This window comes from Callospermophilus lateralis, chromosome 4 (genome assembly GCF_048772815.1).
Source record: "Callospermophilus lateralis isolate mCalLat2 chromosome 4, mCalLat2.hap1, whole genome shotgun sequence".
NCBI lineage: Eukaryota > Metazoa > Chordata > Mammalia > Rodentia > Sciuridae > Callospermophilus > Callospermophilus lateralis.
In genome coordinates this window covers 47,453,226-47,476,094 of record NC_135308.1, presented here as the reverse complement: position 1 = coordinate 47,476,094, position 22,869 = coordinate 47,453,226, and the positions used below count along the sequence as shown (strand labels likewise).

Sequence of the window (22,869 nt, the reverse complement as noted above, 5' to 3'; positions counted from 1 at the left end):
TCTGAGAATTCCTTCACAACTCATACCCAAAGCATAACACATTTTAATTGCCAAATAGCAAGTAGTTTTTGCTAGTATCTAAGTAGGTTGATCATAACCATAACATAAATGATGTAATTCTGTCCATCCTGTGGCCTGTGAAACTGCTTTTTTAATACTTGTATGGAAGCCCCATCAGACTCAACTAGGACACAAACACGTTGAATAATATCTACAACCAATTATGTCCCATCTCAAGTTCCACTTGCAAGGCAGTAGCATCAGGCACCACAACTTACTGAATGCAGCAGTTGCTTCTGTGCGCACCGAAGTCTTTGAAGTGCAGCTGCATTTTCAGATGATGCTTCTGCAAATACATGAGTTGCTAGCTGTTGAAAGCCCCACAACAGTTTTATCTTAGGGACTGTGCTGCATCTTCATACTTTGCTCCACCTTTGATTCATGTTAGAACAACCAGCCCTGGAGCCCTCCCAAGACCTAAATGCAAGAGACAGCAATGAAACAGTCAGGTGTTTCATGAAAGTTAATTTTTCCAAGACTTAACCAGTCAAAAATGATCTGGTTGGAAGGTGGCATAACATCGTCAAATGGCCAATCAGGGGCATGAATGCATTCTTTCTCCACAAGAGGAGTGTCCTCAGGGGCTTCACATACTCTTACTCTTGGGCAACTCCATGCTTCTTAAATTTTTCTATAAATTGGCCTAAGTTTGCACTGGCTGGACTGTATATAGTAAGTAATCTTACTTCATACACATGACATTTACTGGAGAAAAGATAGCTTCTTCAGCAAATGGTGCTGGGAAAACTAGAAATCCATATACAGCAAAATGAAATTACACCCTTGTCTCGAATCCTGCACAAAACTCAACTCAAAGTGGATCAAAGATTTCGGCATTAGAACAGAGACCCTGCTCTAAACCCACCAGACTTGAAAAAAATAGTAAGGGGAAAGTGCATTCACTGTACCAAAGCTTTTCAGCATCACAGCTTAGCAGCACAGCCCAGCACAGACTACAAGCTCTTGCCCTTGTGATTCAGGTGCTGCCTGGAGCTTGGCTCACTGCTGCTGCCCAGAATTGCAGGACTGTGAGGACCCACATAGGGACTAGCCTGAGAAAAGACCAGTTCATCATTCAAAAGATGAAGTTTCCACTGCATGCTTAGGACTTTGGCACTACAGTAAAGTCAAGGAATCTTATGTCAAAACATTGCAAGTCAGGGACCATCTGTATTTGTATTAGGTCTTGTATCTTCATCAATTAGGAATTCACGAAATCCATTGGATTACACCCAAATGATCACCTTATAACCCCATTACACAGTAAAGTGATCTCGTACAAAATAAAAAGGAAAATACTTGGCATTTGATCTGAAAGCTTATAACATATTTATTCCAACAGAAGTATAAACACAAGACCTAAAAAGAGTGGACAATACTTAAAATTAGGAGTGTAATTTTTCTGACTTTATCGATGGCATTTATGTCCATGATTTGTTTTTCCATGGCTCCAGAAATTTCTCCATTCACTTGTATGCATCAGCTTGATTATACTTATGTGTACATTTTGTTTTTAGTATTTATCCTGCTTGATATTCTCTGAGATTTCAGGATCTATAGTTTGTTGCCTATCATTATGTTGTACAATTGTTAGTGCTTATTACTGGAAATATATTTAGACCTTTTTCTCTTTTCCTCTAAGTTTCCTGTTGCAAATATTTATTTTGTTTAATTGTCCCAAGCACTTGGATATGCTGTTTGCTTTACCATTTTATTTCCTTTTAAATTTTAATATGACCTTTTCTATTGACATTGTCAAGCTCCTTTATTCTTCCCTTGCATGTGGGCAGCCCACTGGTGACTCCTTTGAAGGCATGCTTCATTTATGTTCAAATCTATTTTATTTCTGGCATCTGCTCTGGATTCTTTCTTAGAGGTTGCATCCCTCAGCTTACATTTCCCATCTGATCTTGCCTGCTATCTACTCAGTCCTCACATCCTTTAATGTATCTGTCGGCATCATTTTTAAATTGCAATGTGAAAGTTTCAAAATCAATTCCTGTGGGAGTCTAATTCTGATACCCACTTTCCCCCTTTGTCTTGTTCTTGTCTTTCACCTTCTACTTCTACACAAGTGTCCTTTTCTAGCTCCTGGGTGTCACCCAATGTATTCATCTGCATTGACTCTGTTCCTCCTCCTCCTCCTCCTCCTCCTCCTCCTCCTCCTCCTCCTCCTCCTCCTCCTCCTCCTCCTCCTTTCTTCTTCTTTGTAATATGTACCATTATTTGGCTTTGATTTGGGTAATGCTGACCTGACAAATGAGTTGGAAAAGGTCCCCTACTCTCCAATTTCTTTAATGTTTCCCACTGTGCAACTGTCATGTATACCTACATTGTCTTGCCACTTCAAACTCTTCATGTGCAAAATATATATTGTTCCTTACTTTTCTATTGTTTAATTATCATTATTTTAGAACGATTGTCACTCAATTTATGTACATAAGTATACTGTTAATTTTTCTGTAATATCTTTGTCGCATCTGAAATTCTGGTGTATAGTTAACATTGTGTGTGTGTGTTTGTGTGTGTGTGTGTGTGTGTGTGTGTTGCTGGGGATTGTGACTCAGGTTTCACACAGTCTAAACAAGCATTCTACCCCATTAGCTATATCACCAGCTCCAATGCTGGTTTTTCATAATGCAGTTCTGCATTATCTATATTTATCTTGGCAAATCTTGCTAGAGATTCCTTAATTTTATTGATCTTTGAAAGAATGGGAAAAGTAGTAGGTACCCATAGCAGTATGGAGGCAGAAGGGTTGAGCAGATCAGCTGTGACCAGGAGCATGGCTAACCTAAACTGAAGACTAAATTTTACATTCATAGGCACAGAAAACCACTGGTCCAAGAAAATGTTCTACTTGATTATGATGGTGAAGACCCATCTTCTCTAAGCATATTATACAAGAATTAACCACTTCTCAACTGGATGCAAAGCACATAGATTTTTATCACTCATTCTCCAAGACCCCTTAACAGGGCTATCTCCTGTTAAACTCACCAGACTTGAAAAAAATAATAAGAGGAAAGTGCATTCACTGTACCAAAGCTTTTCAACTCATAGCTTAGGAGCACAGTACAGACTATAAGCGCTTGCCCTTGTGATTCAGGTGCTGGCTGGGAGCTTGGATCACTGCTGCTGCCCAGCATTGCAGGACTGTGAGGAAACACATAGGGCTACCATGGGTAAAAACTAATTCATAATTTAAAGGATGAAGTTTGCACTTCATGCTTAGGGCTTTGGCACCGCAGTAAAGTCAAGGAAACTTACATCAAAGCATTGCAAGTTGGAGACAATTTGATTTATATTAGGTCTTGTATTTTAATCAACCAAATCTTCTACCACTGTCTCTAGCTTTGCTAACAGCAAACCTGGCTCTGCTAAGAAGTTAGTGATCGAGAACTTTAAAGATTAACCTAAATTACCATAAAACTACACAGATGAAACATGGCAGAAGCTGAGAGAAGCAGTGGAAGCTATTCAGAATAGTACTTCAATTAAGTAAAATTTAGAAGAACTCTACCAGGCTGTAGAAAATCCCTGTTCTTACAAGATTTCTGCAAATTTGTACAAACAGCTGTGACAGATTTGTGAAGATCACATCAAAGCACAGATTCATCAATTCAGAGAGGATTCATTGGATAGTGTTCGTTTTCTAAAGAAGATTGACAGATGCTGGCAGAATCATTGTAGGCAAATGATCATTATCAGGAGCATTTTTTTTTTTTGTTTCTGGATAGATAGAACTTATGTTCTTCAGAATTTAATTCTACCCTCTATTTGGGACATGCAACTGGAGTTATTTAGGGCTCATATTATAAGTGATCAGAAAGTCCAAAGTAAGACAATTGATGGCATTCTTCTCTTGATGGAGAGAGAAAGAAATGGTGAAGCAATTGAAAGAAGTTTACTCCAAAGCCTTTTAAGTATGTTCTCTGATTTGGAAATTTATCAAGATTCTATGAACAAGAATCTTGAAAGAAACTAATTGGCTCTACATAGTTGAAGGCCAAAAATTGATGCAAGAAAGAGAGGTTCCTGATTATCTTCATCATGTTAACAAACATCTAGAACAAAGAGCAAAGACTTATTACTTACTTAGAGCAGACTACCCAGAAGTCATTAATTGCTGCTGTAGAAAAACAACTTCTAGGTGAACACTTAACAGCAATTCTTCAAACAGGTTTAAATAATCTTGATGAAACCCAAATTCAAGATTTATCTCTCCTGTATCAATTCTTCAGCAGAGTTCGAGGTGAAGTTCAGATGCTCCTGCTGTAGTGGATTGAATATATCAAGGCATTTGGGAGCACTATTGTTATTAATTCCAAAAAAAGATAAAACCATGGTTCAAGAATTGCTAGATTTTAAAGTTAAGGTTGAACATATAATGATATCTGCTTTCTGAAGAATGAAAAATTTATCAATGTGATGAAAGAAGCTTTTGAAACATTCATTAACAAAAGACTAAATAAACCTGTTGAACTTACAGCTAAGTATATGCAGATTCAAAGGTTCATGGAGGCTACAAAGAAGTTACAGATGAAGAACTTGAGAAAATATTGGATAACATTATGGTTATATTTAGATTTATCTATGGCAAGGATGTTTTTGAGGCCTTCTATAAGAAAGATTTTGCCAAGCACCTGTGAGCTGGGAGGAGTGCATCTGTAGATGCTGAAAAATCAATGCTGCCCAAACTTAAAACATGAACGTGGAGCTGCTTTCACCAGCAAACTTGAAGGAATGTTTAAAGACATGGAACTTCCTAAAGACATCATGGTTCAGTTCAAACAGTATATGCAGAATCAGGATGTACCTGGGAATATTGAATTAACTGTGAATATCCTGACAATGGGTTATTGGCCAACATGTGTGCCTAAAGAAGTCCATTTGCCACCAGAGATGGTAAAACTTCAGGAAATTTTCAAGACATTTTACCTAGGCAAAATTTTACCTAGAGGCAGAAAACTTCAGTGGCAATAAACCCAAGGACACTGTGTGCTAAAAACAGAGTTTAAAGAGGGTAAAAAAGAACTTCAGGTCTCTCTTTTTCAAACACTGGTGCTGCTAATGTTTAATGAGGGAGAGGAGTTCAGTTTAGAAGAGATCCAGCAGGCTAAAGGAATAGAGGATGGAGAGTTAAGGAGAACACTGCAAAGCTAGAGTTCTGGCCAAAAATCCAAGGGGCAAAGATATTGAAGATGGGTTACATTTGTAATGATGATTTCAAACACAAACTTTTCAGGATAAAGATTAATGAATCCAGATGAAAGAAATGGTCAAGGAGCAAGCAAGCATTACAGAAAGAGTATTTCAAGATAGACCGTATCAAATTGATGCTGTAACTGTTCGAATTATGAAGATGAGGAAGATGTTTAGTCACAATCTCCTTATTTCTGAAGTGTACAACCAGTTAAAATTTCCAGTAAAGCCTGCTGATCTTGAGAAGAGAATCCTTAATTGACGGGGAATACATGGAAAGAGATAAAAAAAAAAAACCCAAACAAGTATAACTATATTGCATAGAAGGTTGGCCTTGGTGTTATATGCAGTAGACAGTGGATAAATTATCTTGTTGATCTTATATTATTTGACTTCTTTTATACTACCAATGACCAAATGAAGCATTTTAATGGAAATAGTTGAGTGGACTTTTTCTCAGTGGCTAACATGCCCATTTAAAGAGTAATACTTATCTTTAAGAAGAATGTTGTTGAACTCTTTGCATGTTATTTAGTATGATGTGCAGAAAACTCTTAAGAAAGTATCCTGTCTTCGTGATTTCTCTTTGGAACTGGAAAAGAGGTCCCTATGGCTATGAAAAAAGGGGGTGGGGTGGGTTCTTATACACCATTATGAAGCAAAAAGTTTATTTGCTTAAATTGTCATTTAAAGATACTTAAACTAAATGCAAACTTTATTTACTGTACAGAGTTCTGGATGTAAATATCAAATAGCAAAACCACCCTAGACTTTGTTGTTGTTCGTCTGTTTTGTGATTTCCTTGAAAAGAAAAATAAGTTGTCATAGTTATTGATATTTTAGTAGGCAATGTTCTGTTACAATGAAGGGGATGTTTTTATAAAATAAGTTTTCAAGTAGGGTAACTGTTGCTTACATAGTATTTTGTATATTCACATTCTAAAATTTTCCATTTATGAGTATGAGATGTGTATATATAGCTTAGCCCTGAGTTTACTGTGCTGATTAACAGGTACTTATAAAATAGCTAAAATTAAAATATTTCTGATTAGTCATACCAGAGGAACATCAGAAGAAAGAAAAATCCAACTCTTCATATTAAAAATGCATACAATATAAAAATTGCAAGAGACCAAAATAAACATGTTTTGTAAATTATTACAGGAGTGAAAATTCATCAACTAGTTTTCAACTTGATTTAGACTTTAAATGTTTTTTGGACAGTTCTGTCTTGAACTTGGACCAATAGTAGATTGTTACAGGCTTCCTAAGATTTAGTATTACAATTTTCTCTATAAAAATGTGGGTTTTTTTTGAAGCATCCCAAATTCTTCTCTTTGATAATTGAATCTTTTAATACTTTTTTTCTAACTTCTTAAAACCCTAGATATAAAGATCTACCCTCATTTTCCCCACACAACCACTATTTTGAAATTTCAAGTTCTATATTCCTTTCAAAGTTGCTTGATGTTAGGAGTTCTCATAGCCACTGGATATCTTTTCCAGGGACTGTCCTAAGTCTGTTCAAACATAGAAAATAATAAGTATTGCTCTTCAATTAATAATGTGAGTAAAAGGCTTCATTAACATCAGTGGGATTTTGTTTTGCCTCCTTATTCATTTTTCCTTGAAGGGAATTAATCATGGAAGATGCAGAAAGTTTTGGTTTTATTTTATTTCATTTTTTTAAAATTAGAACTTCTTTAATGCTTTTTGCAACAGCATATTTCCTTGCCTGTTTGGAGCCATTAGGAAAGAAGCCCACTTTCTAACCTTCAATTGAGGAGACTTGGGATTCTTCTGTCTACTACTGATCATTTTATTAAGTTATCTAAGACCTGTGGCCAGCCATATATGTATGTATGTATGTGTGTGTGTGTGTGTGTGTGTGTGTGTGTGTGTCTATATATATATATATATATATTTAAAATTGCTTCTTTTTTTCTCTAATTGCATCAACTTGCACACTGTTGTCTAACTGCATATAGTATTTTAGAATTGCTTCTTATATTTTTGAGCTGCCATTGACTCTTAGTGTTGGCTTCAGTATCTTGAAAGTGGGTCCTTTCCTTGAAGTTCTTAATTCTTTGAAAACTTGATGCTGTTTCAGCTGAAAAATGAGCAACACTATTAAAAATTAAGGGGAATTGTTTAAGAAACTAAAAAGTAATTGCAGACTACATTGGATAATTGTGACTTTCAGTTGTTCTGTATCAGTTGAATTTTTATGCTCTTTTCCCTGTGTATGTGGTGGTTCTATTTTTTTCCAATAAAACTTTTATTTAAAAAATATAAAAGAAATTCATACATCAAATAATTGCATGAAAATTTACTTGTCATAATCAAACTCATTATATAACAAAAATTGAGCTCACAAGAGGATACAGCTGCATAGCAGTTGAAGAGCAAAAACTTAAAAGTTTGACTACACAACATGTTGGTAGTCTGGGCTTCCTGGATTACTCAAAGAGAAAGTGTAGGGAGTAGAATGCTTTTGCACCATTAGTGGGGTAGTACCATCCCTTCAGAGAGCAGAAAGTCCAGCCACTTAAAATTAAAACCTACTTCTAGTATATGATGTAGCCCTTCTCTTCCTTTGTATATTCTTATAAGATCTTTCAAGGGACATTCACCCTTGCTTTACCTTTAATTACTGAAAACTACAACTAGACGTCCATGAATGTTTGGGTGATCAACTTCCTATGGTACATCCATACAGTGGAATACTATACAGTAAACCACAGGAATGGGTCACTGACACAAAGGAATGGGTCACTGACACAAACAAAAGTATGCATTCCTCTCAAAATCATTACGGGGTGCTGGGGTTATAGCTCAGTGGTAGAACACTTGCCTGGCATGTGTGAAACACTGGGTTTGATCTTCAGCACCACATAAATATAAATAAGTAAAATAAAGGTGTTTTGTTCATCTACAACTAAAAAAAAATTAAAAAAATTGTTACATTTTGTGAACAAAGCCAAACAGGTCACTTTGTATATATTCACTTGCACCCATTTATAAAAATTATTGACACAACCCTAGTGATGGATAACAGATCCACACCACCTGGGGGACATGGAGGTGTAGCATAGACAAGGGTGAAAGGCAGGACACAGGAAGGAACATGAGGAATAATTTTTAGGTTTCACTTGACATAACTATATGATCATGGAATATAATTTGCTCAAATTCAGTTTGCAGTATCTCTGCTTTTCCTATACTCCTTCTCTCCCAGAACCCTCACCTGTGCTCTACAGATGTTTTTCTTATTAATCATTTTTAGTACCCTGTGGATATAAATAAAAGTGAAATTCACTGTGATGTTTTCAGATATGCACACAGGAAGTTTGGTCACACTCATTCCATTGTTCTTTCCTTTTCTGCCCCTCAATCCCCATCCTCTGCTCTACTGATGTCTCCTCTATTTTCATGGAATTCCCCGAATGTTTGACCTTTCACTTTGGGGGTTGGGTTTATTTCACTTAGCAAGAGAGTCTCCAGTTCCAACCATTTGCTGCCAAATGCCATAGTTTTATTCTTATGTTTTTTTAATTTATTTTTTTGTTGTCATAATTATAGGTGGTGAAGAATGGAACCCAGTGCCTCACACAAGCTAGGCAAGAGCTCTACCACTGAGCCACAACCCCATCCCTTCTTTTTATGGCTGAGTAATAATCCATGTATGTATAGGGTGTATGTGTGTGTGTATCATACTGTGCTTATTGATTTATGTGTTCATGATCAGCTAGTTAATGTGAATTGTCCTGCTATAAATATTGTTGTGGCTGCAGACATGTAGTATGCTGATTTTTAGCTCCTTTAGTTATACATCAAAGAATGGATAGTTGGTTGATATAGTAGTTCCCTTCCTCGTTTTTTGAGGAACCTTTATATTGCCTTACAGAGCAGATGAACAATTTAGGTATTTGTTTTCCATATCTGGCATGAGGAAGATAATGGAACAGATAGGTGAATTTTCTTAAAAGGGATCATTGTTTAATGGGAATAAGCAGCCCTCTACCCCAAACATGGCAAATTGTATTTTTTAAGTATAAAAATCTCATGGTATTCCAATTGTATTCTAATATGTGTATTTTTAAAAAGTAGGGACAGTAATGTTGTTTGGACCAAAGTATATCCCTTAGGGTGTGGTGTCTGTTAGTTGACATCCCTCCAGCGTCTTTCCACAGACTGTCACAGGCTGCTACACATACTACCTTCTGGGACCGGATTCTTTTGCAATGTTGGGCTTCACACATCTCCGCCCCCGCCTGCCCCCGCCCCCCACAACACACGTTGCTTCTTCCTCCACTGTTAAAGAACAAGAAAGACACATGAACAGACACAGATGAACTAGAAAAAATAGGATTGTATGTACATCACTGGGGAAAGAGGATGGCTATTGAGGCAAACAGATGAGGGAAAGGGAGCCCCTGTAACTAGCAGAGGACACCCTAACCAGGTCCAAGGCCAGGGAAAATGGACCAGAGCTTCCATCAGCCAAGGTAGCTGACAAGCCAGGCGGGTCAAGCTGAGTGTCCACAAAGTTCTCCTCTGTGCTTCACAATGGTCTGCCTTAGATCCAGCCTGGTTGACAGTGAGCTCTGAAATTTGACCTGGAGCCTGGGGTAGGTATGCTAAACCCAAAGTTCCCTCCACCCGTAGGAGCCCCAGTTCCCATGAATTCCACTGGGCCAGGAATTGTGCTAGCAAAGATTGAAGTGCTGTCCCTGGAGCTTGTCATCCTGCTGGCATGTCTCAGTTCAGACCTTGTGGCTAAGCCCATGCACACAGCACCTGGATCTTGGAAAAGATTGGCAGGGTGTAGAGTGGTGTGCATAATGGGGTCTATGGTGATGTGATTTCCAAATGTCCTGGCTGCATTGTGCTGCCACTCAGCTATTGAGCTGTGAGAAAGCTTAAGCCCATAGCTGGGACTAGGCTTTCTGGATTACTCAGAGAAAGAGTTGTGCAGTCAGTTGCTACTCACAAGCAGCACTGTTAGGATGCTGGAGAGTAGAGCTTGGTTCCTGCACTGGCTGAACTTGTCAATTTGTGGATAAGGGATGGAGGCAATGCTGCCACTGGGTGGGATGTACCCATAACCAGGAAAAAACCTGTTGTATGGGCTGGAGTTGTTCTGGGAGACAAGAGGAGACTAGAGGACGACAGCCTTTGATAGACTGGTGGTATCTACAGCATTAATGATGCAGACTTAAGGTTGTTATGTCTCTGTCATCTAGGAAGGAGGCCACTGTATGATCCATGACTGGGAATAAGATGATCAGAGGAGTGTTGTGAAGAGGGACTCTCCCTTCTTGCTCACGAGGGTTCTCAGATGTGGGCTGAGGAGTGGTTTGTGGAACAAAGGGATGGTTCCATAGGAGTTGGGGCAGGAGATCCTAAAAAAAAGTGGTCTGGTCCTCACCAGTCCATTTTCCACCTGCCTGTGATGCCTAGGATTATGGACGTGGGGGAATGGGTAGGAGCTGCTATTTGAGCTAGGGACAATTATGACAATCACTGCCATAGAATAGGGAGTAGTGTCCATGGCAATGGCCTCAGCTGGACAGTTGGCTGCTGGATCGGGAGCACAGATGCATTGGCTCTAGAGGTGGCAGATTCACTTTCCAGAGTTAGGGGCTGACCAATGCTAACATGTTTGCTGGTGAAAGGGATTAAAGGAGAACTGGGAAAGAAGGAAGAGGAGGAGGAGGAAAATCCACACACTTGTGGGTTGGAGATTCCATTCTGCAGGAGGCAGGTTGAAGGGGAAAGGCCCCTGGATATGAAGTGTGGGGAGGAGGGAAATGGGGGGTGCAGCAGCTCTTGCCAAGTGAGTAGAGTGATGATACTCTCCAGCATGAATATCCACACTGGGACTGAGCCTCAAGGGAGGAAGAGGTTAGCAGGAGGAGGGAGGGGAAGACAACTAGGGAGGCCCACCTCAACACTAATTGGTGTGGGGGAAGGTAAAGGGACAGACAGGATTAGGGGCAATCAGCCTGGTTTGCCAATGGGTGGTGGCAAGAATAGATCTGGGATCTATCAGTGAGTGAAGTCATGGGTCTGCAGTCCTTGCAGGATCCACAGGTGGGGAGAAAGAATTCAGGGTTATGGTGAAGGCTGCTGCAGTCTGTTTTACCCTCCAAGGCCTCCATGTCATCCTCCATGATACGGCTCTTCTTTGGAGACAGATCCTTCTTCTGCAGGGTCCTAAGTCTTCCTCCATAAGAACCACACAGTATGCTTAGGAGGCGTGGCAGCTCACCTCAATGCCACTAAAGTGGTATCTACAGGGTCACTGGCATGTGGCTTTCTGTTACAGGGCCTCTGGCTAGCAGGTATGAGTGGAAGAGCACTCCCTAATGGGTTAATTGAAGACTTTCCCCTCCACTCCCTCTCCTGATTCCTGGGAGCCTAGAGAACTGGGCAGAAGGTCTTCATCCAACCCTTGCTTTACCCACTTCTCTGGAGGCACGGAGCAGTCTGGGGCTGCCCAGGGAGCCCTGTTACCTCTGCATCAGGTTGCACCAAAGTCAGCACACCTGCAACAGGGCTGTGCCACCTGGGGCAGCACGGCTGGCAGAGAAGTTCACTGGAGGCCCCTGGTCCCTCTCTTGTATGGTGTTTCTCTCTTGAGTCCCAGGAGTAGGCTCCACACAGCAATGTCTTCCTGGGTCTCTAGAGGCTAGTAGGGTGCTACTCCCCTATTGCTGGGGGTGCCCATTTCCAAATTGTCCTGCATATCTCTTTGCTCTCTGCCTCTTCCTTGTCTTCTTCCTCTTTCATTCTCCTCTCCTCTTCCACATCCCTGTCCTGTGCCACCACAGCCACTTCTACTGCTGATGCCATCAGTTCCTCTGGTTGCTGTTGGGCCCTCACCTCTGTTTGCTTTCCCAAGGAAAAAGAAGGTATGTGACCAGGTGTCCTGGGCTACACACCATGGTGGACCTGCTTCGGTGGTGAAGGGTCTGGGCTTGGGAGGAGGATTCTCAAAGGGTCAGAACCTTCAGTGGACAGCGAGTACTTTTCCCTGTGGTCTCCTGAAGGAGGGCGGCGGGAGGATCCACAGAGAGCAGAGCGCCACCTGCAGGAGAGGGACTCCGTAGCAGCCAGCCCAGCAAGGCACAAAAGGACAGGTTTCTTGGTGGAAGTGTCTGCAGGCAGAACTGATGGCAGATGCTGGGGCAGCAGGGTGATCCTGCCCAGAGCTGGAGGCTGGCAGGTCAGGCCACTGGGCGGGCGATAGGCCGTGAGGGCCGGCTGGTCGGCGACCTCGCTTGCTGAGATGACTGTCCATTCAGAGCAAGTGGTGGAGGCCAATCCGGAGAGGAGAGAAGAGACCGAGGCAGCCGGGGTAGGACACTGCTAACTTCCGTTGTCCAAACGCACACCTCTGAGTCCAGTTCTTCTGACGTATGGATGGAACAGGTGACGGGGAAAGGGCAGGTAGGGGTCTCGCGGGGAAGAACGGTTGGTGAAGAGAAAGTCCCCAGGGCAAAGGGCGAGGCCCACTGTCCACTGCTGGGTTGCACTTCGTAGCTCCTGAGGACTCCCCGCTTTCTTAGCAGATGTGTGGCGTTTAGACTGTGGGACTGCAGCCTGATCCCACATTGATCTTTTGTCTTGAGTACTGGTTCTCAGGCTGTGTGGTGCTTGTCCAGGGTGCTATTTTGGGCACGTGACCAGTCCTCTTCTGGGGGGGAGCAGGAAAGGGGTTTGGAGATGCTAGACGTGGAAGGGCCTTGCAGGTGGTGCTGAAAGCCCAACCTCAGGGCAACTCAGATCCTGCCACGCCCCTCCAGCGACATCTCCAGTTCTTGGATTCTACCTTACTTCTAGGGACATCTTCCCTCAAGGCTAGAGCCTCACCTGCTGCCCTTAGCCTTCTGAGGAGAGGGAGGAGTGTCCAGAGTGAGGGGCATGCTGTCACCCACACACCCCTTCCTGCAGATTCCATTCACTTCCTTGAAGACCTTTGTTAAGAGCACAGAAATCCTCCCACCAGAATGCTTTCTGTGATCTGTAATATTCGCCCACTTGTCATTTCAAGGCAAAGTAATGTTCAGTTCATGATAGGTGATTCTTCTGAGATGCTTGGGCTTTGTAGAAGTGATCATGTTGAGGTCAAATTTGTCAAGGCAAAATATTTCCACGTTGATTACTGATTTAGAAAAATGTCCTATAATGAGAATTTATACCTGGCCAGCTAATTTGGAGTGGTGGGTGGCTGCTCTGCTACTGGGATGTTAGAGAGGCGCTCTCAGTCTCTGCACCCACTGTGCCCACCATATGAAAGTCAAGAGGGTGAAGTAAATTGTGCCACTAGATGGCAGATCCCTAAACCCATGATGCACATCATGGGACCCAGCATGGTCCAGGAGTGGCAGCAGTTTCCAGATCCTGCTATTCCAGGGCTCACAGGATTGACAGCAATTGGCTTTGATACTGGATGTGCAACAGTGTGGTTGGTGACTGTCAATCCAGGATGTGAACTACTGTAGCTGATAGTTGAACAGTTGGGAGCATGTTGTGACTGTGAACAAAACAGACACCTGTCACTTTTTTGCACATATTTTGAGACTGACTGGGGTGTATTCCCTGTATTACAGGCACTGTGGTGCCAACTCTCATCCGTAGCCTGTTCTCTCCTTCATATGTATGTATGTATATATATATATATATATATATATATATATATATATATATATATATATAATGTCAGTGCAGTGCAGGGTCTAGCAGGGACCATAACTGGGTGTTGGTGGCAGTGATGCAACAGGCAACAGGGACACCATGCACCATGTGTCAGTAGGAGATCATATCTCTGCACTGTTCCACATTGGAAGTAGCCATTTTGAGTGTCAAGATCAGAATTGTGTCTTTTCCAGTCTATGTTAGTTGCCAACACTTGGAGGCTGGACTCTCTTGCTTTTGGATTCCAGGGAATCCAGCAAGAAGCAAACATCAAACCAACAGTTGCAAAATAAAGCACAGTTTATCCAAACACTTTTCATTGATCTAGCCTCCAAAGTTCCACTCCAGAGACCATTCTCATTGCTCTCAGGCTGGGTTCCATGGAGTCTTTGCATCTGAGGATAAATCATATTTGAGCAGGACCATTATAAGATATTATAGTTTTCGATATGAGGTAGCTCATGTATGAGACAATGTAAGAAAGTTTTGAGGTGAAATGATGGGGTTATAAGACCCTAAATGAAGCAGTTCCTTAATGCATTCATATGGTTAAAGGAAGCTTTTCGTGTGGTTTTGGTGGAAGCTCTGAAGACCAAAATGCTGATAGGACTGTTGATAGGGAATACTGTGCTCATGAGTTTGCACAGGAGGAGAACTCTATTGGAAAAGGGACTAGAATACATTAATGTTACATTCTGGAAAAGATCTCAAAAAAATTTTTTTAGTTGTAGATGGACACAATATTGTTGTTTATTAATTTATTTTAATGCAGTGCTGAGGATTGAACCCAGTGCCTCACACGTGCTAGGCAAGTGCTCTATCACTGAGCCGCAACCCAGCCCCTGGTAAAGATATTGTCTACATTGTGCACATAACCTGTCATTGTTTTTGTGGCTGTACTGCCTTAAAATTTCCTCTACTAATTAATCTGGTGGAGGAAATTTTAAGGCAGTACAGCATTCAGGCAGTGGTATGGATATTTCTAGCAGCTTATCCAGATTTACTGTGATAATATAGAGCAGAAGGAAGAAGGCAAATTTGCATTTTGGTCAGAAAAGTTGGAGTAAAACTGGATTTTAGGAAGTTGTGGTTTTTAGTGCATTGCTGTCACTAGAGTGAAGCTAAAAGAATACACAGAGGCAATAGGGGAGAACACTTAAGGACATTTCAGAAATTGGCAAGATCCTATGAGCAATTCATATTCATATAATATAGAATAAAAATTCCTTTGAGAAGACAAACCACTAGGAATGGGTTTCACCAGGCTCAGACACCCAAAGGCTGCCACAGCCATGGTTCCAAGAGGCTTCACTACTGCTTGAGATGGAGATATACACTGGCTTCAACCATGTGGTGCTGGTTCTGCAGGAATGCAGGATGCTGTAGTTAGGTGGTCATGAAGGCTTCCAACAAGATTTCAAAGGAAGGCCTGGCAGGTCAAAGTATAACGAAGTGAGAATCCCTATAGGTAGGCCCTGAGAAAGTCATGCATGCAGCTGTGAGAAGAAAACTGAAGCTTCAGAAGAGAATCCTTGGATTAAAAGATGCTGGTAATGTGCAATATATGTCAGGCAATGTTACTAGCTGAGGATAGAGCTAGCCTACATGAGATGCCAAGGGTCAAGGCTGCCCAAGTCCTTTGGAGCCCACTGTGACAACATGTGCCCCAGATGCTGAGCATGGGGATAGAGGACTTGTTGGCCCAGCCGGGTTTTTGTCTTGACTTCTATCCATTTCTTCTTTCTATGTGCCCATTTCTCCCTTTTGTAATTGAAATATTTATTCTGTGCTGCTATACATTGGATATACATAAGTTGATTTTGATTTCTATATAAGACACCCAAGAGGGAATCCATAGTTCCCTTCCTCTGCCTCATCCCACTAACCCTCTTTCTCCCTTGAGGCCCAGTCCTAATGTGGGAGTTACCCTTGCTTGGTTTCACCATCCTGTTTTCCTGATCAGAGCTATGGCACCTCTCATTGTTTTCCTTCCCACACCTCATAACCAGGTCCTTTTCTCTCCAAGAGTATTCCCTGCAGAATGGAATCCCCAACCCCCATGTGTGTTGATTTTCTTCTCCTCCTCCTGCTCCTCCTCCTTTTGCTCCTCCTCTTCCTCATTCCATTCCAAGCCTCACTCTGGTGCCTTCCAACTGCAACCCTAATAGCCATGGCCAGAACTTAAGTGCTTCCAGTGTCTCTCCCACCAACACAGCCAAGTCCTCTGCTCACCTGGCTCACCATCCCATTGTGCATCCTGAGGACATGGCCATGATACTACTCCCCTTTCTTCTTTCTTTTTTTTTTTTTGATTCTGGGGATTGAACCCAGAGCCTTGTGCATGTGAGGCAAGCACTCTACTAACTGAGGTATATCCCAGCCTGACACTACTCCCCTTTCTACGGCAGTGATATTACCATCTCCCACTGACAGCTCCTGTCCAGAACCCCAAGTCCACGGTCCTAGGAAGCACAGGCAGTCAGCAAATGGATCATTCTCCACTGGCTCCCCAATACCTCAGTTCTCCAGTCCCAACTCCAATTTGAACAATTCCTGTGTCCCACCAACTACTCCTCAATCTGCATCTGGGAACAATGGAGAATCTCTTTTTGTGATGCCCTCCTGCTCATAGTGATCCCAGTTATGAACCACCATTGACCTCTCTCCTGGCAAGCAGAGCCTGTGCACAATCACACTCAAAGCTTGCAGCTGATGAGCCCTTGGATACCACCCCTCCTTCCTAGACTGTCTTCTTCCAGTCTCTTTCTGCTTCCCAGCAGACTGGCAGCATTGCCTTGGCTCACTTCTCCACAAGTTGGGGTACATATCAGGCTCAGGGACCAAGTGCCAGTCACCAGCATCCATGAGTTCTGGAGCTACATCTCAGACTCCATTTAGGGCCACTGGTGGGCAGCATCAGCACATTCTTTTAGGGTAACCCAGGAAGTCCAGTCCAGGCTATGGCTTAACTTTCAACACTTCAATTTTCAAGTGATAACACAGGGCAATCAGGACTTGGGGGTATGACATCATCACCCCAGACCCCTTTGGCACACCACTCAATCCTTGGTCAGCCTTTCCCCAGGTGCAGTGCATGGGTCATAGCTCCCAGGACTGTTTTGGACTTTCCCACAGGTAGGCTGGATCCAGGACAGGTCTTCACAATTAGCTACCTCCACTCTCAGGCCTGCAGTGTTCTTGGGACCTGCACTGCTAGGACTGGATGGAAGGCTGGTTTTGGAGTGCCCATTCCAGACCTAGGGTTCAATCCTGTAGCCCAGCATTAAACACCATGGATCTAAAGCACTCATTGTTGAGCACAAGGGGATCTTCATGAACACTTGGCTTGACACCTCTACAATACCCACACCCTGGTTTGATGCTAATCTGATTGATCTGAGCTCTGGACCTTTTCCCTCACTTTGGATCTGACTAGGATGTTTATTGCTAGCTAGAGGGCCTCCCTTTACCCTCACCTTTTTGCCTCAGTGGTCTTCTTCTTTCCTTAAAAATGTACATACATTCTTATTATTTCAAGTTCTTCTATCTCTGCTCATGTATCTTCCTTACTGTGTTAATGAGGTTATAAGGTGATTATTTGGATGTAATCCAGTGGATTTTGTGAATTCCTAATTGGTGAAGGTACAAGACCTAATATAAATACAGATGGTCCCTGACTTGCAATACTTTGACTTAAGATCACTCAACTGTAGTGTAATGCCGAAGTCCTAAGCATGCAGTGGAAACCTCATCCTTTGAATGATGAACTGTTATTTTCCCAGGCTAGCCCTATGTGGGTCCTCAGAGTCCTGCAATTCTGGGTAGCAGCAGTGAGCCAAGCTTCAGGCAACACCTGTACTGTGCTGTGCTGCTCAGCTGTGACACTGAAAAGCTGAGGTACAGTGAATTTACATTAACCTTAGGGTTTTTCACATCTTCTGAGTTTATCAGTAAATAGCCCCTCTGGAGTTCTTGAAGAATGAGTGGTAAAAATGTATGTGTTTTGCATCCAATTGAGAAGTGGTTAAATCTTGTATAATATGCATACAGAAGATGGGTCTTCATCATGACAATCAAGTTTAACATTTTCTTGGACCAGTGGTTTTCTCTACCAGTGAAAGTTAAATTTAGTCTCCAGCTTAGATTAGTTGTGCTCCTGGTGACAGCTGCTCTGCTCACCCCTTCTGCCTTCTTGACTGTCCCGGGTTCAGACTACCTTTCCCACTCTTTCCTAAAGATCAATAAAATTAAGGAATCTGTAGCAAGATTTGCCAAGACAAAGAAGACCCAAACAGCACTATCAAAAATCAGCATGGGACTCTGCACTGAGTGGGGTGGCCATTTTGTTTTGGACCCGGAGCAGGAGTTGGCGAGGGCAGCTGTGATGGCACAGAGTAAAGGCATAGAGGGTAAGCCAGACGACCTGGCGGGTTGACCGGCTAGGCAGTCCACCTAAACCGATGAACCTCGCATTCTACCGCTTACTTATTTACCAACCACTCACCTAGTGCACCTGAGCCCCTCCACCATCAACTCAGCCATGATGGCAGCCCTGGGAGGAGCACAGGCGACTGGTTCCTTTGATTCTCAGGATTTGATCAGGGCTGCACAATCAGTGCTGAAAGTTGTGCTAAAAAGCACCTAGATCTTTGATCCTCAAAATGGATCAAAGACCTAGGAATACAACCAGAGACTCTGTGTCTAATAGAAGAAAAAGTAGACCCTAATCTCCATCATGTGGGATTAGGCCCCAACTTCCTTAATAAAACTCCTGTGACACAATAATTAAAATCAAGAATCAATAAATGGGATGGACTCAAACTAAAAAAAGTTTCTTCTCAGCAAAAGAAACAATCTGTGAGGTAAATAGAGAGCCTACATCTTGGGAGCAAATCTTTACCCCTCACACATCAGATAGAGCTCTAATCACTAGGGTATATAAAGAACTAAAGAAGCTAAACACCAAAAACAAAAACAAAAACAAACAAGCAAAAAACCAAATATCCCAATCAATAAATCCGCCAAGGACTTGAAGAGGCACTTCTCAGAAGATGATGTACAATCAATCAATATATGAAAAAATGTTCATAATCACTAGCAATTAGAGAAATGCAAATCAAAACTACTCTAAGATTTCGTCTCACTCCAGTCAGAATGGCAGCTATTAGGCATACTAACAACAATAAGTGTTGGGAGGATGTCGGGGAAAAGGTACACTCATACACTGCTGGTGGGACTGCAAATTGGTACAGCCAATATGGAAAGCAGTGTGGAGATTTCTTGGAAAATTGGGAATGGAATCCCCATTTGACTCAGCTATCCCTCTCCTCGGTCTATACACAAAGGACTTAAAAACAGTATACTACAGGGGCACAGCCTCATCAATGTTTATATACAGCAGCACAATTCACAATAGCTAAAGTGTGGAACCAACCTAGATGCCCTTCAATAGATGAATAGATTAAAAAATGTGCTATATATATTCAATGGAATATTACTCAGCTATAAAAGAGAATAAAATACGGCATTTGCAGGTAAATGGATGGAGTTAGAGAAGATAATGCTAAGTGAAGTTACCCAATCCCCAAACATCAAATGTGGAATGTTTTATTTGATATAAGGAGGTTGATTCATAGTGGGATAGGGAGAGGGAGCATGGGAGGAATAGGCGAACTCTAGATAGGGCAGAGGATTTGGAGGGGAAGGGAGGGGGCATGGGCTAATTAATGAGGGTTGAATGTGATGATAATTATTACCCAAAGTACAGGTAGGAAGACATAAATTTGTGTTAACATACTATATATACAACCAGAGATATAAAAAATTGTGCTCTCTCTATATAATAAGAATTGTAATGCATTCCGCTGTCATATATAAATAAAAAAAGAAAAAAAAAAGCACTACCAAGATGTCTCTAAATGAGTGGTGAGACAGCCAACAACAACTTCAGCTCCTTCCTAATCTTACTTAAACGGCCCTGGGGTCCAATGCAAAAAAACCTGTTGTAAGCTAAATACCCACAGAAGGCTACAGACCTCTGTTCTTAGTGGCATCTTAATGTGGTACACAAAACAAATTGGGTGATTGTTTCCAAACCCCATATCAGAAGATTTTTATGATAAACTGTCTAAAATATTTATCTGGTGGGATGCATTTTAAAAAGACTCCTGACTCCCTCTCTTTTATTCAAGTTTTGTTTTTTTTTTGTTTTTTTTTGCATTGATACAGGGGTGGTGCAGCACAGTAGCATAATATACCCTGGCTGCAAAGGCTTGCTGCCCAGTCCAAGGCCAGCAGTGTTGTGTCTGGCCTGTAAGAGGCACTTGATTTGCTCCATTTCACTTTCTTTTCATCTGCTTTTTAGTTTGTTTTTGTTTTGGATTCTATTAACTTAGTTAAGTATTCTTCTTTTTCATTCCATTAAGCTTGACCATGTCAGATATAATAGAGGAATATCTTCATGGGCTCTTAAGTGATTGAACTTCTCAGAAGTACTCACTTGGAATTGGAAAAAAAATGATCATTTGAAACTGAGAAAAATTAAGGTGTTTAAATGCAGTTTCTATCTGAGAGCTTTGTTCGTTCAGTATATTTGGCCAGTGATCTTTATCAAGTTGATGTTAAAACACTTAACACATTTAATGTCTATTTTTGCTTCTTCTGAAGCATATGTACTTCTATCTTTTTCTCTTAGGATGTGGTATTTTAATTATCTATATTCACATGTTCCTAAGTGACAAGTATATTTATAAATGTGATACACTCCTATAATTTATGTGGATGTATTATTTCCCTGGCTTCGGTGATGCTCTAGGCCTTCCTCATATTTGTCCTTAAAATCAACCCTTGAGTTTCCCAAAGTTTAGGTTTTCTCTGTTTGCCTTTGAAACTACATCTTCTGTCTCTTGTCATCATATCTGCTTCTTGCAGAGCTTAAAGCAGCACCTGGGTAAGAGTAACATCCAGGCACAGCCAGGCTGACATGGAGGGGCCCTGCTGGGGGAGCAATTGGAGGATGAGGTCTGCCCATAATCCAGAGAGGCTTATCCAGAGGAGGACTACATGAGGGACACGCCACCGGAATCCTACTTAGGAGCAGGATGTCGCTTCGAGATCAAAACCTGCTCTGAGGTAGATGAGTCATAGCTCCCTGAATGGGTTTAAGAAGAGGTGGTATTGGCGGTCATGGAGGTCCTAGGAGAGGGGGAGCCTAGGGCGTGGAGCCTGGGTCATGGCAGAATCAATGGTAGAGGTTGGGGCATGATAGGTCAGGGAAGAGGGGGCTTTGGAGGCTAAGGTGGTGGATGGGGCAGAAGTGCCCTCACTTGCCTTGTTATTGACCAAGGAGCAGCTGGACAACCAGTTGGATGCGTACATGTTGAAAACTAAAGGACACCTGGATGTGGAGTTGGATGCCTACATGGCACAGGCAGATCAGAAACCAACGATTGAAGCCTGCCTGCCTCTCCTTCTCTGAGAGACTCACCACATCTATATATAACCTTGAGATAACAGATGAGAAAAAAACCTGATTGATGCTGGAAGGACCTATCTCAATGGTCTATGGACTCACCTGTCACCAGCTTGTGCATTTGGTGTGTTCCTTTTACTTTTTGATACTGTGTTGTATGTTGTATGTTCCCCTCTCCCTTCATCCAGACTTTGTACATGAATGTGTTGGCCTTGTGGGTAGAACGCTTTGTCTACTTCTGCCTCCCTTCACTTATCATACATTGACATTCTCTGTGTCCCCACAAAAAGTTCCAGAAAGAGCCAGTTTTCCTCCTTGATGCTTTGGTTTCCGAGATAATATTCTTTTATACATCCTGTTTAATAGCCTCTTAGAAGTGTTAAGAAAATCTGGAGCTGAAAAATAATGTTTTGCTTCACTGTTAACGATGTAGTAAATTGGGAACAATGACATTGCTATAGGAACATGTAAGAGGTTACACATGGTATCTGCTTTGATGGAAGTTGCTACAGGTGCATCTTTGGTAACCTGCATGCTGGATTGGGGGTACGTGCACTTTCCACCCTCAAATGAGATTCTTAAGCTTGCCTCTTGGCTTTGCATCATATCCAAAGGGATGGGGTTGCCTTATACCTGCAATTGAGAGGAAGAAGCTATTTGGTTTGACTACCACAGCAGAGGGAGAGGAGTGGTGGGGGAGGATAGGAGAGGCACCATTGGCAAGGATCAGGAGCTGCCCATGTCAGAATGCAGTTACCATGTTTGTCTCAGACCACTGTTGGGCTTCTCCATTTGTTAACTTTATTTGATTCCCTTCTTTCTCTTGAAGGTTTAAATTCAACCATATTCTTTCAACTGTTCCAGTTTCAGTGGAATCTTGAATTTCTGGTTCATTATAACAAATTGTTCTCTCAAATCCCCCCCCCCCCAAAAAAAAAACAACAAACAAACAAACCCAAACTCAAAACAAAACAGCATGGGAGATAGTGATGTAGCTTGGCTTGCTTAGCATGTGTGTGGTCTGGGTCACAATCCCAAGCACTGCACAAACATGTGCATACACACACACACACACACACAAACACACACACACACCTACAGACACAGACAATGAAAGCTACACACCAGAACTTCATATGGGACAAAGACATCACAGAAAGTTATCAATGCACTTATGTACAAAAATTGAGTGATAATTATTCTAAAATAAAGATAATTAAACAATAGAAACATGAAGACTAACAACAATTTTGCACATAAAGAGGTGAAAGCTGGTGGGTAGAGTCAGCAAGACAATGGAGGTATATATGACAGTTGCACAGTGGGAAACATCCAAGGAATTGGAGAGAAGGGGACCCTTTCCAACTCATTTTATCTGATCAGCATTACCCAAACCTAAAGCCAAGCAAAGATAAATACTACAAAAAAGG

General features: G+C 41.8%; 2 pseudogenes; one reads left to right on the top strand and one right to left on the bottom strand.

The window, feature by feature from the left end:
- Positions 1-274: 274 nt before the first annotated feature.
- LOC143398219 (protein tyrosine phosphatase type IVA 1 pseudogene) lies at positions 275-2,181 on the bottom strand (annotated as a pseudogene).
- A 1,264-nt stretch (positions 2,182-3,445) lies between these two features.
- On the top strand, positions 3,446-5,589 carry LOC143396545 (cullin-4B pseudogene; annotated as a pseudogene).
- Positions 5,590-22,869: the final 17,280 nt, after the last annotated feature.